This window comes from Solanum dulcamara, chromosome 7 (assembly GCF_947179165.1).
Source record: "Solanum dulcamara chromosome 7, daSolDulc1.2, whole genome shotgun sequence".
In the NCBI taxonomy this organism is placed as follows: domain Eukaryota; kingdom Viridiplantae; phylum Streptophyta; class Magnoliopsida; order Solanales; family Solanaceae; genus Solanum; species Solanum dulcamara.
The window spans coordinates 43,044,343-43,057,827 of NC_077243.1; positions in this window are offsets into that span (position 1 = coordinate 43,044,343).

Here is a 13,485-nt window from a genome sequence, read left to right on the forward strand (position 1 = left end):
CTTTTTTTAAGGTTTGACAGGATGAAAGTGGTCTACAACCCGTAATGTTTTTGATGACCCGTATGGCTGCTTAATAGGTCCTTCGAACAGATTTTTATGAGGGGTTGTTTTATCTATTCCCTATAACTTCCTCAATGTATTGGGACAATTTTGAGACTAGGTTCGCAACTATTGACTACCCTAAGTATTCCTAAACTCTCATTCTTTTATTAACTCTAAAAAATCACAAGTCTTCTCTTCTAAGGGTTTCTCTCAAAGGTCTTCTGCAACACTCAAGCTAGGGTCTCAAGCTCAAAAAGGTTGCTCTTAATTTTCTTAGTGGATTCAATCAAGGTGTGTAGGTATTGATTGATGGGTTTTTTTCATCCATTAATTCCCAAGGTTTTCTTAAACTTTCTTTCAATTTCAATTTATTATGAACCTTAGTTTTGATTAATTGCATTGGGCTGATTTAATTCCATATTTAGATGTTGTTATTAATGATCATTAGATGCATGTTTCATATGAATTGCATGATTGTAAGTCGAATAATGAATGCCCATGCATGAAGCTATTTCCATGTTTAAATTATAAAGTTAAAGATGATTTTCATGGATAGATTACGATTTCAATGATCTTCAAGTAAAGTTTTCATGATTTAAAGTTGAGATTATGATTTTTATGATGAAAGTTATAATGATGATCAAAGATAAGATCAAAGAAGTTATTATGGTGTAATAAGTACATCTATCATATATGCACATATTACCCTAAGTTGCAAGTATAAGCTATGATCTTGAGTGCCAAGTTATATTCAATGAAAGTTTTCTGAATGTTTGACAAGGTCTAATAATCTGTTGAAAGGTTCTTATTGCAAAGAATTTTTGTGAATGAGTTAAGGCCCTAAAGATGTTTTACGAATAAAGATATGTGATGATGAAATGTCTACACTCACATTACATGAGACAATTTTAAGGAGCTATTCTATGAATATGTTCTTATGAAGAGTGGATGGGTAGTAGGTATGGCCCCTCCCATATGATGATTGAGTTTATGTTTAATGGTTTGTCTATTTCGTTGAGAGTTTACCTAGCACCGAGTGGACCTTGGTATAGAAATTCTCTCCCATAGAAAAGGCAAGAGACCCATAGAAAGATCCTATTATCCTATAACTATGTGCCACCATAGGATAAAGAATCACTCGTAGAAGAGGCTTGATTCCTTAGAGGATAACCCGTAGTAGAGGCTTGATTTCTTATTGGGTCGCCCGTAGTTAAAGCTCGATCCTTCATGTAGGTAGTGGATATACTTAGACATATAGAAGTCTACCTTGGCAAGTAGTCCCCCCTTTCCTCCGATGTATGGGTAAATGTTGGGACTCCATGTTATAGCTCACATAGTTTATGTCGGTTAACGGTCTCTCTTATTAAGTTACAAGGTACTTCTCTCGATGTTTAAGGTATTTCATACTATGACTACTAAAATATTTCATATGTCCATGATATCTTATAAGGTTAAAGGTCCTATCTCACAAGTTATATGACATGAAGTGTTACTTTGAAGTTTTATGATATGCATTGACCAAGAATTTGTTATATTTAAAGATTGCTTTTTAATCTATACTCCTTCTCATTATGATTGGTCGTGCATATTATAGCATATTGATTATTTCTCTTACTTGTTCATGCATATCTCACATACTAAGTATATTCAAAGTACTAACGCATACTCTTTTGCCTACATAATATCACTATGTAGGGACCGGTCTTCCTTCTCTTCCACGTGGTTAGTTGAATCTTTTGAAGGTCACTTTTGGTGAGTTCCCATTAATTTGGGGAACAATACTCCTCCCCTTTCTAGCATATGCTATGTTGAGGCATTAAGACACCTATTTTGGTACTTCATTATTAGTTTATTTCAGGGTGAGCTACAGACATATCTTAGCTCCTACCAAGTCTATTAGTTGAGGTATGTTTGGACATAAATGTATGATGATCTAAGGTTGATGACAAATCTTATTTTATGATGTTCTCCCTTAGTCCCGCTTTTACCTTTTTCTTTTGCTTGATATTAATTGTCATTACTGGTAAAAGGCTAAATGAATGCTAAGAGGCTTGGGTGAGGTACCTTCAGGTTCCTCTTTTACCGTGTCATGTCTAGGCCCTAGTCTTGGGCTATGACAAACTTAGTATCAAAGCCCAAGGTTTTAAAATAGCCGTCAGAGTCCAACATACCACATTAAGTAGAGTTTTGTTTATTGGTGTAAAGAGTGCCACATCCATAAATTAGAGTCTATGAAATATCTTACGAAAGGTTTTATTTCTTTCATGATTGATGTCGTGCGATAAAGTTTTGCCCTAAGGTTATTTTCTTAATGATTGGTCTTTGGGATTTTCAGAAAATACCTCCAAGAAGACATGTCCCTCAAGCTAAGGATCATTTCCTTGATCAAGTTACCCATGTTGAGTTTCAAACTGCCTTCACCATGCTAGCCCAAGTTGTTGCCAACCAAAAGGTTATTGACCTCCTGAATTCCATTATTCAAAAATTGATGAGGATCCCCAAGAGTTCAATGGTGAAGTCTATAAGATAGTGAGCATTATGGGGGTCACTTCAGAAGAGAAAGCGGAGTTGGTGGCCTACCAACTTGAGGGTGTTTCTCAAGTTTGGTATAGTCAATGGAAGTCTGAGAGGGAGGGTGGGGGTCCTATTTGTTGGGAAGTCTTTAAAGTTTCTTTACTTGATCGCTTTTTCCCGTTGGAGTTAAGAGAGGCCAAGATACAAGATTTCATAAATCTCAAGCAAGGGAATATGAGTTTGAGCGTGTATGCCCTCAAGTTCACCTAATTTTTGAAGTATGCCCCATTTATTGTTGCCGACCCTAAGGTTCGGATGAGTAAGTTTATTTTGGGAGTTTCAGACTTGGTGTACAAAGAGTGTTAGATGGAGATGTTAGTAAGAGAGATGGATATCTCCCGACTCATAACATATGCTGAACAAATAAAAGATGAGAAGTTAAGGGAGAAATCTAGGGACTCTGAGAGGGCACGAACCGATAGTGGTCAATCTTTTATTAATGCCCCGGTGTGTAGGCCTAATAAGGAAAGATATAATTTTACCCCTTATGAAAGGTGTGCTAGGAATTACCAAGGAGAATGCATGGTTGGTATGGAGAGTTGCTACAAGTGTGGTTTTATAGGGAATAAGATAAGGGATTGTCCGGTGACTACTAATAGAGGAAGGGAGATGGCTTAGGCTGCTTCATTCGGTATGTTACGAGTTTCCTTTGATTATGATAATGGTTGGTATGGATTAGTTTTGTATTCATTATTCCATGAGTGGTTTGATAACCCGAGTGTTTGAGTTTCCTTGCTCGTTGAAGTGTTAGCTTCACCTATTTATTCCTACAAATTCTTGAGTTCTAGTTAATCTCATATCTTTTCGTATGTGTGTATGTTCATGAAGTTGATTTTAAAAGTCATGTTTTATGATAAATTTGAAATTCCCCATATTTATGCATTTTGATTTTTTAGTGTATTACATGTTAGGTTGCTAGTCCTCTTTCTGGGACATTTCTATGCTAATTGAATCTCATTCGAGGAAGAATATTTCCAAAGGGGAGATATTGTAAGACACCAAAAGTAGAAAAGTCAAAATGAAAGAAAATTCCAAGAAAAGGGTCTGTCCCAGAGTTTACGACTTGGCCTACGAGTAGTAGGGACTTCTATAGGTCGTAGAAATTGTTCATAGGAATGATATTGGGGTTACAAAATTGACAAAGTTTAAAACTGAGTTTATGAGTTAAGTTGACGAATCGTAGAAATGGTGATGACTCGTAAGGTGAGTTGTAGGGATGATCTTTGATTTTGTAAAAATTGACAAGCCTCAATACTTTCGAAATGAGTCAACAAGACGAGTTGTAGGATGAGTTACAAGTTGTAGAATGAACTCATAAAAATGGGTCCTAAGTTCTGAATTTTGAATAAGTGAAGGGGGAAATTGATAAGTCATTTGTACGACTCGTAGGAGAGTTCACAACTCATAAGGACGATTTGTAGGGTCAAAATTTCATTACAATAGCCTTTGATTTTGGAGCACTACTTTGATGACTCATGTTAACGACAAGTAGACCAAATGACGAGTTGTAGAAACCATCTGTAGTGTCGTAAAGGGGTGATTATTAATTGTGTGTAGATGTTAAGACCAGTTATTAGTGAGGGAATAGATTTGAAGATGTTTTAAGGTCACAAGAATCTTCTAGCAAAAATTCTAGTTGAAAGCTTCCTTACCAATTGAGTTTTGGTGAAAGATTTTACTTGGGTCAAATTCAAACGTTCATATCTCCTAGAATATATGGAATTAGGTTTCCCATTATCTATCAACTTAAAGGTATTTGAATCCTCTTTCCTATTACACTAATTTTGACTCATTTGGAGTTTAGAAGAAAAGGTTATGACCATTTTACTAAAGACTATCAAGTTATGACCCGTAGGAAATATTACGACCTTGAGTTACGACCCATGGAAATAAGTGATGAGCCGTAGAAATAGTTATGACCCATAAACATTGGTCATACAATAAGATCATAGGGTCATTTTTTCATCCCTTTTTTCAAGTTTTGACACGATGAAAGGGTTCTACGACCTGTAATGTTTTTGACGATCCATATGGCTCCTTCATAGGGTCCTTCAAACAGATTTTTATGAGGGTTTGTTTGGTCTTTTCCCTATAAGTTCCTCAATGTATTTGAACGTTTTTAGGACTAGATTTTCAACTATTGATTACCCTAAGTATTTCTAAACTCTCATTCTTTTATTAACTTTCAAAAATCACAAGTTTTCTCTCCCAAGGGCTTCTCTCAAAGGTTTTCTCCCAAACTCTAGCTAGGGTCTCAAGCTCAACAAGGTTTCTCTTCAATATATAAGTGGATTCAATCAAGGTATGTTGGGATTGATTCATGGGTTCCTTTCACCCATGAAGTCCCAAGGTTTTCTCAAAGTTTCTTTCAATTTCAATTGATTATGAATCCTAATTTTAATGAATTGCTTTGGGCTGATTTAATTACATTTTTAGATGTTCTTAATGATCATTATATGCATGTTTTCATATGAATTGCATGATTTTAGGTAGAATAATGAATTTCCATGTATGAACCTATTTCCAAGTTTAGATTATGAAGTTAAAGTTTCATGGATAGATTATGAGTTCATTGATCTTCAAGTAAAGTTTTCATGATTTAAAGTTGAGATTATGATTTTTATGATGAAAGTTATAATGATGATCAAAGAAGTTATTATGGCATGAGAATTCCATCTATCATGTATGCACATTTTACCCTAAGTTGCAAGTATAATCTATGATCTTGAGTTCGAAGTTATATTCAACGAAAGCTTTCTAAATATTTGAAAAGGTCTACAAATGAGTTTAAAGGTTCTTTTTGTAAAGAAGTTTTTGAATGATGATTCTATAATGTTCAAGCAAGTAAATGATAGGGTGAGTTAAGGCCCTAAAATGTTTTACGAATAAAGATATGTGATGATGAAAGGTCTACACTCACATTACATACAATAAAGTTAAGGAGTTATTCTATGATTATGTTCTCATGAAGAGTGGATGGGTAGTAGATATGGCCCCTCCCACGTGATGATTGAGTTTATGTTTTATGGTTTTTCTATTCTGTTGAGAGTTTACATAGCACCGAGTGGACCTTGGTATAGATATTCTCTCCCGTAGAAAAGGCAAAAGACCCGTAGAAAGATCTCATTGTCCCATAACTATGTGCCACGGTAGGATAAAGGATCACCCATAGAAGAGGCTTGATTCCTTAGAGGACAACCCATAGAAGAGGCTTGATTGATTAGTGGGTCGCCTGTAGTTGAGGTTCGATCCTTCATGTAGCCTATTGGGTCCACTTAGGCATATAAGAGTAGTATCCCCCTTTTCTCCAATGTATGGGTAAACATTGGAACTCTATGTTATAGCTCACATGGTTTATGTCGGTTAATGGTCACTCTCACTAATTTACAAGGTCCTTCTCTCGATGCTTAAGGTATTTCCTACTATGACTACTAATATCTTTCATATGTCCATGATCTCTTATAAGGTTAAAGGTCCTATCTTACAAGTTATATGACATAAAGTAAGTGTTACTTTGAAGTTTTATGATATGCATTGTCCAAGAATTTCTTATGTTTAAAGATTGCTTTTAAGGTATACTCATGCTCATTATGATTTGTCTTGCATCTTATGACATATTGATTATCTTCTCTTACGTGTTCATGCATATCTCACAGACTTAGTACATTCAAATTACTAACACATACTTTTTTGCCTACATGATATCACCATATAGGAACCGGTGTTCCTCCTCCTCCACGAGGTTAGTTGTATCATTTGAAGGCCACTTTTAGTGAGTTCTCATTATTTTGGGGACAATACTCCTCCCCTTTATAGTATATGTTATGTTGAGGCATTAAGACACCTATTTTGATACTTTATTGTTAGTTTATTTAAGGGTGATCTAGGGACATGTCTTAACCCCCGCCAAGTCTATGAGTAAAGGTATGTTTCGACATAAATGTATGATTATCTAAGGTTGATGATGAATCTTACTTTATGATGTTCTCCCTTAGTCACACTTTCCTCTTTTTCTTCTGCTTGATATTTATTATCATTACTGATAAAAGGCTACATGAATACTAAGAGGCTTGGGTGAGGTATCTCCGGGTTCCTCATTCGCCCTGTCATGTCTAGGCCCTAGTCTTGGGTCGTGAAACTTGAGTATCAAGACACTTTTGGAAAGATCTTTAAAATTGAGATGTAAACCGAGTACCTCAATCCGAAATGATAGATGAAAAACCATAAAGCTTAACCAACTCTTGGATATATAATCCAGCATAATCTTTGGCTGAATATAAGTCTTAATAGGAAAGAAATGAGTTGACTTAGTCATTCAGTCAACAATCATCCAAATAGAATCATGTTGCCTATTAGGATGTGGCAAACCAATAACTAAGTCCATATTGAAGGCTTCCCACTTCCAAGAAGGAATCTCAATGTCTCAAGTCAAACCTCCTAATTTTTAATGCTCAACTTTCACTTGTTGACAATTTGGACATTTAGCCATGAATTCTGAAATATCTCTTTTTATATCATTCTACCAATACACTTCCCTTAAATCTCGATAAGTCTTTGTGGAACAGTGATGAATAGAATAACGTGCGCTATGAGCTTTGGACAATATCATATCTTTCAAGCCCTCAACATTTGGAACACATAACCAGCCTTGATATCTCAAAACACCATCTCCCTCTGGGGAGAAAGCCTTAATGGCTTTTTTGGCAACTGCTTTCTTCAATTCAATTGAAGCAGGATCACTATCTTGTTTTGCCTTTACATCCACCCTAAGAGATGATTTGGAATATTTTGCACAATAAAATCACCATCTTTATAATCAACCTATCAAACACCGAAATGCGCTAATTTATGCAAATCCTAAACTAGCCTTTTTTCTCATCCTTAATATGGGTAACACTATTTATGGACAAAATACTAAGAGCATCGATAACAATATTTGCTTAATCGAATAGTATAGAACATTAATGTCATAATCTTTCAATAACTCAAGCCATCTCATTTGTCAAAGGTTAAAATCCTTTTGAGTGAACACATATTGCAAAATCTTGTGATCCATAAAAATATCAACATGGACACCATGGAGATAGTGTCTCCAAATCTTCAAAGCAAATACCACCATCGTAAACTCCAAGTCATGAGTTGGATAATTCTTCTCATGAACCTTTAGTTGCCTTGAAGCATAAGCTATCACTGTACCATTTTGCATTAGAACACATCCAAGACCAACTTATGAAGCATCACAATATACAACGAACCCATAAAAACATTTCAGTAAAGTCAACACTAGAGTAGAGGTAAGCCTATCATTCAACTCTTGGATGCTTTTCTCACATGCCTCAGACTATTGGAACTTCTCCTTCTTTTGAGTAAAAGTAGTCCAGGGAGATGCAATGAAAGAGAAGCCTTCCACAAATCGTCTATAATAATCGGCTATGCCCAAGAAACTTCAAATATTGGAAGAAGTCAACGGTCTAGGCCAATTTATAACTGCCATGGTCTTCTTTGGATCAATCATAATTCCTTCCCCAGAAACAATGTAACCAAGGAAAGCAACTCATCTTAACTAAAATTCAAATTTACTAAACTATGCGTACAACTGGCGATCCTTGAGAATTTGCAACACAATCCTCAAATGATCGGCATGCTCTTCTTTACTTAGAGAATATATCAAAATATCATCAATGAAGACAATCATAAACATATCCAAGTATCGCATGAACACCTAGTTCATCAAATCCATTAAAGATGCAACGGAAATTGTTAGTCCAAAGGAAAGAACTAAGAATTCAAAGTGACCATACTGAGTTCTAAAATCCATCTTCGGACTATAACATTCCCTTACTCATAGTTGATGATAACTCGATCAAAGATCAATCTTTGAAAACTAGCATGCTCCTTGAAGTTGGTCGAACAAGTCATCAATCCTTACAATGGGATACTTATTCTTGATTATCACCTTGCTTAATTGCCGATAATCAATACACATATGGAGAGAACCATCCTTCTTTCTAACAAAGAGAGCCAGAGCATCCCATAGAGAGATACTTTGTCTAATGAAACCCTTATCTAACAAATCCTTCATTTGATCCTTTAACTTTTGTAATTTTGTCAAGGCCATTTGATAAGGAGGAATAAAGATAGGCGGAGTATCGGGGAGAAGATCTCTACTAAACTTTATTTCCCTTTCAGGAGGAATACCTGAGAGATCATTAGGGAAAACCTACGGAAATTTATTAACAACAAAAACTAACTAAAGAGTAGGAGTCTCAGAGTTAGTATCTCTTACCCAAACTAGATGATAGATACAACCTTTGGAAATCATTTTCTGAGCTTTAAGGAGTGAGATGAATTAACCCTTTAACACGGAATTACTATCTTCCCATTTTATGACTGGCTCATTAGGAAACTAAAACTTAACCACATAGGTTTTACAACATATACATGCATAACATGCATGAAGTCAATCCATGATGATACTAACATCAAAATAGGTCATATCAAGCTCTACTAGATCAACAAAGGTGACTTTATGAAAAACTGAAATTGGACAATTTCTATAAATTCTTTTAGCCATAACTGAATCACCAAATAAAGTATAGACCAAAAACGACTCTAGCAAGATCCTAGGACTAACAATGAGTCTCATATCAAGATAAGGGGTAACAGATGATAGAGTGGCACCCAGATCTAATAATGCATAAGCATCAAAGTGAAAGAGTTTCAACATACTCTTGACCACATTGGAAGACTCTTCAACTTCTTGCATAGCTTTAAGGGCATAGAGCTTATTTTGGTGTGGTACGCAAACTTGTGGAGTTTGTCCACCTTGAGCAAGTTGACCTTGAGGATGCCCTTCTCTTCCTTTTTTAGGAAATTCAGAGATCTTGTGCCCCATCTTACTGCATCCAAAGCATTCACCCATCCCAACAAAATATTTACCTCCATGATTTCTCCCACATGTGGTACACATAGGAAAAGTAGATCCACTAACACCACCTTGTGTATTAAGATTTGAGGCCCTATCCTTGTCAAACCTTTGACTCGGATCTTGTGAAGAACCTTGGCATTGAAAATTTTGACATTGTCAAAAATGGTCATTACCACCATTGTATTTGGTGAGATAAAACCCACCTTCAAAACGAGTCCTCTTAGACTCCCTCACCTTGTTTTCCTTAAGATTCCCTCATTTAATTTTATTGTCTTAAGTCATGGTCCAAGAGATATCCATCTCCTTGATGAGCATCTCGATTCGATATTATTTCATAATCAAGCACAACATCCTCAAAATAAACTAGCTCATTAACACATGATAGTCGGCTACCAAGGATGGAGCATACTTCCTCACACGCATGTTTCCTTGCTTGAAGTTTATAAATTCCAACACCTTCGCCTCTCTCAACTCAAGGGGGAAAAGTGATCAAGAAATGCAACTTTGAAATTCTCCCAACCTATGGGACTCTCTTCAACCCTTTCAGTTTTTCATTGGTTGTACCAAACTTGAGTGATACACTTGAAATTGTATGCCGCCAAATCTGCCTTTTCCTTTGACCTCCTATAATATCCATGATCTTGTACAACTCATCAACAAAGTCTTAAAGATCCTCATTAACCTTTTATCCACGAAACTCGGGAGGGTTCCTCCTTCTAAAGTCTCTAACCCTTGAAGTAGGTATAGTCACAATTTGAGGAGCATCTACCCCTTGATTCACTTGAGTAGTAGAAACTTAGGTTGCACTTCATAACTCAACATTAGTAAATTGATCATTGAAAGGGTCATTCAGAGCTTGTTTCTCCTCTCCCTCAATATTTCTTCGGATGTGGTATCTTCTTGGAGGCATGATTCTATAATCGCAAAGATAAAGCCTTAGAGGAGGAAATATTAAAGTTCAACTCTGTATCACAATGAGATCAAGAAAGAAGTTAAGTGTTTCTTAAGATGCCTTAAAGCTTCCTATTCATAGAGTGAACTTCACACCGATGAACAAGAATCTACTCAACGCGGCATGTAAGACTTCTTAGGACCCTTTAAAGTTATGCTCTGATACCTAGTTTGTCATGACCCATCCTTGGTCCTAGTCATAACACGATGATTAGATTCTTGAAGAAATCCAACCAAGTATGTTAGCATAACATACATGATCACATATAAGGTAAATGAAGTAAATAAATAAGATCTATGATACGGACAAATAGTCACAAATAAAACATTTTCCTCGAAATAGGAAAACAACAAGATTGACTCTTTATTATCTAACATGCCTATAATACTAGACTGGGGTGTGAGACAATCTGCCAGCTCACCTAATAGATAACATAGAAATAATGAAGTATAACTGTCGAATGTGAAATAAGTGTCATATTCTCAAAATGTGAGGACTCACCAACTAGAAACTAATAGTAAACTATAGCCACGAGTGGGTGGAGGATGAACGTGATCGTCGGTCCCTATATTATGATAGAATGTATAAAAAAAGTATGCATTCGTAGATAGAATTCACTAAGCATGTGAGAAGATGCATGAAAAATAAACATAGTACATGGGTAATGTGAATCATGGTTGCATGACCAATATATTTAAAACATAGGTAAAGTCTTGAAAACAATTAAAACATATCTCATTGGTCAATGCATCAAAACATCATAATCATCATAAAAACTTACATATGTGGAAGATAACTATAACAGACATTAAGACCATGAGATATATTACATGGAATATAATGAACCCCACATCCAGAAGGGGGGGTTACTTGTCAAGATAGGTCGTGTCCAATCATTATCATTATCATGTGTTATATGTGGATCCACTAACTAGGCCATATTGGCAAACTTATAGTGAAAAAATAGTTTGAGAGACTAGAGGTTGCTACTAGGGCTTAGATTGAGCCCCCACCTCAATGTCCACTCGGTACTAAGTAAATCATTCCACAGAATACATATCATGTCATAATAATAAATCATACTTATAACAATCATAAGCTTTTCATAATCATAATTCATAAACTTTCTCATTGGAATAACTCATTATCATGTAATTCATGTAATGTGGGTATATGTCATCTATCATTACGAATCCATTTCATATATGTCATCACAGTCTTAAGTCACCTTCTTCATCAATGATCTTAAGTCACTCTTTCATTAGAGTCTGAAGTCACTCTTTCATCAACTGGCTTGAAATATCAATAAAGCATTATTCATAAATTTCTTTTGATAAAGCTTCTGTAACTCATTCATAAAGCTTTCATAGATTATAACTTAAAAATCATGATCATGTCTCATAAATCATACTTGAAATTAGCATATAGCATAGTCATTAAATTTTAACTTGAAATCATGAAATATGATGTGAATTATGTGTAATTAGGATAATAACATTGAAATATATCAGAATTTAGAAGACTCGATACAAATCATGAAATTAGGGCATTTAACTGAAGAATTCATAAGAAAATTGAGAAAAGATATTTGGAATTCCATGGGTGAAAGGAACTCATGGATGAAGTCTCACATACCTTGACCTTGATGAGCGCTAAATTGCAAATGATGGAAGCTTGACCTTGAAATAATCCCTTAAATTGTATCAGGAAGAAGAAGACCTTAGAGAGAAAATCTAGGAGAGAAGGTTTTGTGGTTTAGGGAAATATAGAGAGAATGAGAGGGTTCGAAGACTTTAAGGTAGTTAACAGGTAAGAATCTAGTCCCAAAAACTGATCATATTCATTAATGAAAATATAGGGAATGACGAACATAGCCTTCATTAAAACTTGATATGAAACTTAAAAAGAACCCTCACCAAGTCCATTATGGGCACTATAGTTCGTGGTCCCCTATGTGGTAAGGGACTTGGGCTTTTCTGAAAAGGGGTGTGCCTACCATGAGATACACCACAGATCGTGAAAGGCAATTCGGCATGTGGTGGCCATCTGTGACATGAGACTTCAACTTGAATATTAGGGGTTGCAAAAATTACCTCAAAACATCGATATTCATGCTTCCCCAAACACTCCACAGTGAACCCATAATCCACAGGAACACCCATTACATTGAATCACCTCAATCAGAGCTCAATAGTTCAAGAAATCAAAATCTCCATTAAAGAGAAGACTCAAGAGGAGGGAAGCAACTAAAACTAATAAAATCCTCAAACAAAGCTTCCCAAACACTTTTCGATCACACCACTACTTTCTCCTTGAAAAAAACACGCAATATAGCCATTTGAATCACTCAGCTTGGAATTGAAATGCTCAAGAAATTATGTTTTTAAAATGAAGGTGGAATTCTAATTTTTGGCTTTAAATAAAAGCGGGCCTAGTCACTAAAAACTCATTTTCTGGTCGTTGAAGGTTTGAACCAGAAAATCATATTTTGCTAGTTTTTAAAGTCTTTGAACGAATCCTCGAGATTTATTTAGAACCCGATAAAAATAAACCAAATATGCTAATCCACTAAATTAGATATTTTGGATTCATTGGAGAACTCAGAATTCTCATCTGACATCATCTCGGCAAACCCAAGCACTATTTTGAGCCAAATTCCACAAGAAAGCTTGAAATAAGATCAAAAGTCTCGGGAGACGCACAAAAGGTCATTCTAGACTAAACTTGATATTTTGGACTAACTACGCTGAAGGAATTTCGATCTAAGCACATTTTCCAAAAATATTGACCAATATCAACCTTAGGCCAAATTTCAAAGAAAATGCCAAATAGCCCTAAACTAGCACGGAATGCCTCGATACTCAAGTTGACCATGCAACTAGCCTAAATTTACCATCTAAAGCTGAGAGAACTTTTAGAATTCCATTCTGGGGTCATTTTCCTAAAGTTTTGACTGAAGTAAGTTCAAACTCCAAGATCTCCAAATTAA